The 6,138-nt window shown below is 36.0% G+C and overlaps 1 non-coding gene across 1 annotated transcript; it reads right to left on the reverse strand.

Moving 5' to 3' along the window:
- Positions 1–2,065: 2,065 nt before the first annotated feature.
- LOC121208919 (small nucleolar RNA R71) lies at positions 2,066–2,172 on the reverse strand. Its single transcript, XR_005904040.1, has one exon. It is a non-coding gene; the product is annotated as a small nucleolar RNA R71 (small nucleolar RNA).
- Positions 2,173–6,138: the final 3,966 nt, after the last annotated feature.

Below are 6,138 nucleotides of genomic sequence, written 5' to 3' on the forward strand. Positions count from 1 at the left end.
CCATAGCTACAATGGCCGAAAGATCTAGACATCTCAATACCGAAATTTCTAACATGGGTTGCCTAAAGAATTTGGTAGGGAGTTCAAATTTATCTAGCATTTCAAGTAATTTAACACATCCATATAGCTAACATGCTAGTAGTATCAAGGCATCAACTAAAATTTTGAAGCCTCTTAGCCGAATCCTAACTCTCCAACAACTCTAGTTTCATCCATGAGATAAATAGAAGTAGGCTAACCCTCCAAAGGATGTGTAAACCTCCAAAAGCAACATTGAACATACCTTAATCTCAAGAACCACCTTGGCCGAACTTCCCCTCTTCTTCTTCCTTCCATTCGGCCATGTTGAACAACAAAGGAAGAATTTTGTTTTTCCTCCCATTTCTCTAGTCACGGCAATGGGGAGTAAGGGGGAGACAACTTTGGTTTCTCCTCCCACTCCCCTCATATTTTATTATTCTTCCCACACATATTAGCATAAAATGTCTTTAATATGTTTTTTTAATACTTATTTCCTATTATAAAACCATGTAGTCATTATAATATTAATACAAAATGCATATGCTTTGTATCCCATACCCTCATGGCCGGCCACTTCCTCTAAAGTGGGGAATTTGACATGCAAACCCATCATTTCACAATATGCATTATTAGGCCACTTTACATTTGCCTAGCACATTTCCAAATTTTCTCACATAAGTCCTATTTGATAAAATTCACTTACCATTAACAAAATTCAAACATGAAATTTTCACACATGCATATGTACATATAATGAGCATCAACTATGACGGTTAATTATCTTTATGACTCGGTTTAGTGGTCCCGAAACCACTTTCCGACTAGGGTCACTTTAGGGGTGTCACACTTATGAGATTGAATTAGTTGTTTGAATTGGCATTGAGATATGTACAAGTGATTATTTTAATTTCATAAGTTTGTATGTGCATTAACACATTTGCTTATCAAAATTTGTTTAATCGGTTGAATTGACATAAAGATATAGTCAAGAGATAAATGGATTTTGGTAGGTGAGTATGCTCGTAAGTTACTAAATTATCGAGTTGCTGTGAATGTATTCATCACAACATGAACACGAGTTTAATAATTCTAAGTTAAGAAATGTAATTAATCTTACACAATTATGTCATCTTGATTAAAATCATCTTTTGAATTCGTGTATTAGAACTTTTATTTTATTTTTATTTATTTAACTTAGTTAAAATCCTAGTTTTTAATTACCTCTGCAAATCAAAATATTTTTTTCACCAAAGTGTTTTTAAATTGCATTCTTAAATAATTCTTTTCACAGTCCCTATGGGTTAACTCGATATTTACTTGTCACTTTATTACTTGTTGTGATTGTGTACACTTGCACATTTCTGTCGTTCCATGTTTTTGGCACCATTTTCGGGAACTGTTTTAAAAAGCCATTATTTGTGAATTTTTTAATTTTGCATTTTGGTTTATTTTTTATGTTCAATTTTAACTTAATTAATTTTTCTGTGTTTGTTTCAGGTGTTTATGAGTATTGATTGAATCATCAATTTACTCCCCGTAGACACTGAGATTGAAAGAACTTTTCGATAGCACAGAAGACAAGCAAGTGAAAGAAGAACCGAAGAGATGACCTTCAAAAATCCGAATCAAGGAAATGGAGCAAACCCTGCTCAATCCTATCCTTATTGCTGATGATAGCGATAGAGCTTTGAGACAGTATGTCGTGCCAGTATTTCATGATCTTAATCTGGGTATTAGGAGACCTAAAATTGAGGCACTATAGTTTGAGCTGAAGCCAGTCATGTTCCAGATTCTTCAGACAGTGGGCCAATTCAGTGGAATTCCTACCCAAGAACCTCATCTGTACTTAAGACTATTCATGGAGGTTAGCGATTCTTTCAAGCTAGCTGGAGTACACGAAGATGCACTACGATTGAAGTTGGTCCCATATTCGCTAAGGGACAAAGCTTGAGCTTGGTTGAACTCATTTCCACTAAATTCAATTTCCACATGGCAAAAGTTAGTAGAAAGATTCCTCATGAACTTCCTACCTAGCAAAAATGCTAAGTTGAGGATCAAGACCACTGCTTTCCAACAAATGGATGATGAGTCCTTGTATGAAGCATAGGAAAGGTACAAAGAATTATTAAAAAAGTGCCCTCATCATAGAATCCCACATTGCATCCAACTTGAGACGTTTTATAATGGTCTCAATGCTCACACGAGTATAGTAGTGGACGCTTCTGCTAATGGTACTCTCCTTTCTAAGTCTTAAAATAAGGCTTATGAAATCATTTGAGAGGATTGCCGCCAGCAACAATTATCAATGGCCAACCAATCGAGAAATGTCAGGAAGACGAGTCGCTAGAATACTTGAAGTAGACGCTCTCACTTCACTCGCATCTCGGGTATCCTTGTAACACCCCTTACTAGTATCCAACGCCAGGACAGGGTTCGAGGCATTACCGGACTTAAACATAAACAAACATACAAAATTGAGCCATAAACTTTCATCTAAATTTACAACTTTTCAAATCATATATAAACTGTCCCTTAAAAGGGCCTACGAGGTCCAAAACATACACCGGGAGCGGTTTGGGACTAAACCGATAACTTTTAGAACCTTCTTTGACTCATAGAAAATTTTCTTGTTTTGAAGAGTCACGCGCCCGTGTGGGTAGGCCATGTTGTCACACATACCCGTGTGGCTTGGGACACAACCTTGTCCTCAACCCTTGTAACTCTCTAACTATGATGTCATCAACAAAATGAGGTCACATGGCCACAGCACAAGCCTGTGTGCTTAGGCCGTGTGGCAAATTAAATTCTTGAATTTAAGTACAGGCTTCACACGGCCTGGGTACATGCCCATGCCCTAAGGTCGTGTCCTCCAGACGGCTGAGACACACGATCGTGTCTCTGCCTATGTGTTTACTACTGGGCATTCTATCTTGAATTGATTAGGGTACAGGGGACACACGGCCATACCACACGCCCATGGGGCGGACCGTGTGTTACACACGGCCTAGACACATGCCCATGTGTCTAACAGTGTGGACAATTTCTAGGCTATTTTCCAAGCCATTTGCACCCTTGAACACTCACCTACCTACACTATCTTCATGTCATGCAACATGGCACCTTTAGTTACTCAATCATTCACATACATGGTTAATTTATAACTTGGTAGTGTCAACATATCACATACTTAAACCATTAGGCTTTCATATGGCATTTCACACCAATTTCATATCTATTCATCATTATACCACATTTATTGTCATACTCACTAATCATATTTCATACATTAAATATACATGCCATCCATCACACTCATTAACATAATCAACAACAAAGAACCACATCAAGCATAACATATTTGTATGCATGCATAAATGATTAGGGTTACAACCCAAAATAATCACTATGAGCCACCTCTTACGGCCATATACAAAATGAATCAGAATACCATCATGAACCAACACATTTGGCTAATCAATATGACACATAACAAAAAGACCAAGTCCCTATACATGCCATATTCAAAATGTTGAATCTAACTATACCAAATTTTCCAATTGTTAGTGTAATAGAAAACTCCGACATTCTCCGATCCCTGAGCTAGCTTGGCGACACTATAAGAAAAGGAAAGGAAAGGAAAGAAGGGGTAAGCTTTAAAGCTTAGTAAGTTCACATGCAATAATAAGCGACATAATTGATACAATTAACATAAGGCAAAGTTTCATAAATGTCATCAAATCTCATAAGCATAACTTTCTCATATGCATTCTTACCACATGTTCATAGCATATCGAGATCTTTAATCATGAGTTTATGTACATACCTTTCCCAACTTGCACATAATACTTATTTTCTCATCTTTGACGTGTTCATTAAGATTACCCATGGAACTTCTCTTTGAACTACCCGTTGCACACTTGGAATACTATCAGATACATCGGAATCTCGCACCTAAGTGCCCAATATGTAGCCAACGCTACCTTATATCACATATCACATGTTGCTCGCTTTCAAACTACTCACGGGTCTGCTCTCACAAGCTAACGGTTAGGATGTAGCTACACGGGCTACTCACACAAGTTGTTAGGTATCCGCAACACATGCCGGACTACCCAACCACTGGTAGAACATACAAGACTAGTACCCGGAACGCTAAAACATGTGTAACATATATCATGAACTCAGACCACAACTCATGAGCTTAGATCATATAGTTCCTAGTGACATGTCACTTGTATCCTAAACTATGCCTAACGTTCAAAAGGGATTCTTCGATACCACATTTCTGTTGAGCTTGCTTGTAATGTCGATTTCAATATCCATGGCACCAATCACATACTCATGGAATAATCAAAGCATTATTCATAATAAAATTTGAGCATTAACACATGGTACAACATCTCACTAATTATATATGTACTTACCATACACGCAATATTAAAGCATTTAAAGTATGGTACATGTTACATAATTTTCAAATGAACTTACCTCAGTACAAAATGATAGAAATGAGCCTAATCCTTGTAAACTTTGTTTTTCCCCGATCGAGACCCGAATCACGTTTTTCTTTATCTATAATGCCAAATTTAACTTGTTCAATATTCACATTGTTCAAATTGACCCATAACACATACTTTGGTCAAATTACCCTTTTTACCCCTAACTTTTCACTTATTTACACTTTAGTCTCTAGGCTCATAGAATGAAATGCATGCATTTTCTTGGTTACCCAAGCCTAGTCGAACCTATACCATGCTCATATCAACCCACATTTTCCTTTATTTCACATTTTTACTACTTATTTTCACACCTTTTACAAACAAGACCTTTTTAGGTGTTTTCACTAAAAAGCACTTAGTAAAAGATGTTCATCACACATCAAACTTTCATAATCTTCTATTAAACATCAAAATACATGCATGTCACACATGGGTAAGTTTTTGAACATGAAACCTAGCAAATAATGGTAGAAATAGCTAGATCATGTTTCAAAGATCTCAAAAACATAAGAACATTAAAAACGGGGCTAAGGAGCACTTACAGTCAGGGTTGAAATGTTCAAAACCTTAGCTATGGAGAGCATGAAATTTTTGGCATCCCTTGGAGAAGATGGGCACGATTTTTGACTTGATTTTCTCATTTTATTCTTTTATTAACCATGTAACACCCCTAAACCGTATCAGTCGCCAGATTAGGGTTACAAGGTGTTACCAAACAAATCACAGCTTAAGGAAGTCATTCATTACTATACATTTTTAAAAGAATTTAAGTTCAACTAAACAAATCAGATATGCATTTCCTTTATTTTATTCAAATAATCAAAATTTAAATTAAATACTGTCATAACAAATTACATATACAAATATTAAAACATTTAAACTCATATATCAAAATCATGCTATTAAATTAGTCCAACTTGGAAATTATCAAACATATCATTACAAAACATTAAATAAATAAAATATACAAGATAAATTATATCTCATTCGCATACCAAACTGTAACGCCCCCAAACCCAGCCCAGACGTTATGGTCGAATCCTGTGTGTCACATTGAAACATTATTGTATAGGTCATGTTTTATCTAAAATCTTTCTTAGTGAAAGAGCATCTTCGTTATAGATTAAAGTGAATGGAAGCTGAACACCAGGTAGGAAACCGAAAAAGAGGAGGTGAATCCATGAGATTGCTTAAGTACCAAGCTCCCTTCGGATCCAATCCTAGACATGCACACCACCATTGCCACACCTTAACTTAGCGTATGTTCTTAGGAAATCAATTCAATTAAGTCCAGTTTAAGGAAAAGTGTTTAATTTTGGAAAACGCTTTCGTTGCGAAAGTTTTGCTTTGTTGTCATGATATTTTAAAATCAATTATTGTTTTTGAAAATACGTCCTAAAACTAATCAGTTTCACCGATTAAGAAAATATCATACCTATTCTAGTAAAATATATTAAAACGATTTAAAATAATTAAAGCGGCCTTATTACAACTTAAAACCCAAATCATAAAAGTAAACGAAAAGATGACCAATTCACTAGAAGAAAACAAAATTTGCAGAACGAGTCGCCACTCCGAATCCCTCACAGCTCCAAGCCCACTATGGTTGGGGATTACC

This window comes from Gossypium hirsutum, chromosome A10, assembly GCF_007990345.1.
Source record: "Gossypium hirsutum isolate 1008001.06 chromosome A10, Gossypium_hirsutum_v2.1, whole genome shotgun sequence".
NCBI lineage: Eukaryota > Viridiplantae > Streptophyta > Magnoliopsida > Malvales > Malvaceae > Gossypium > Gossypium hirsutum.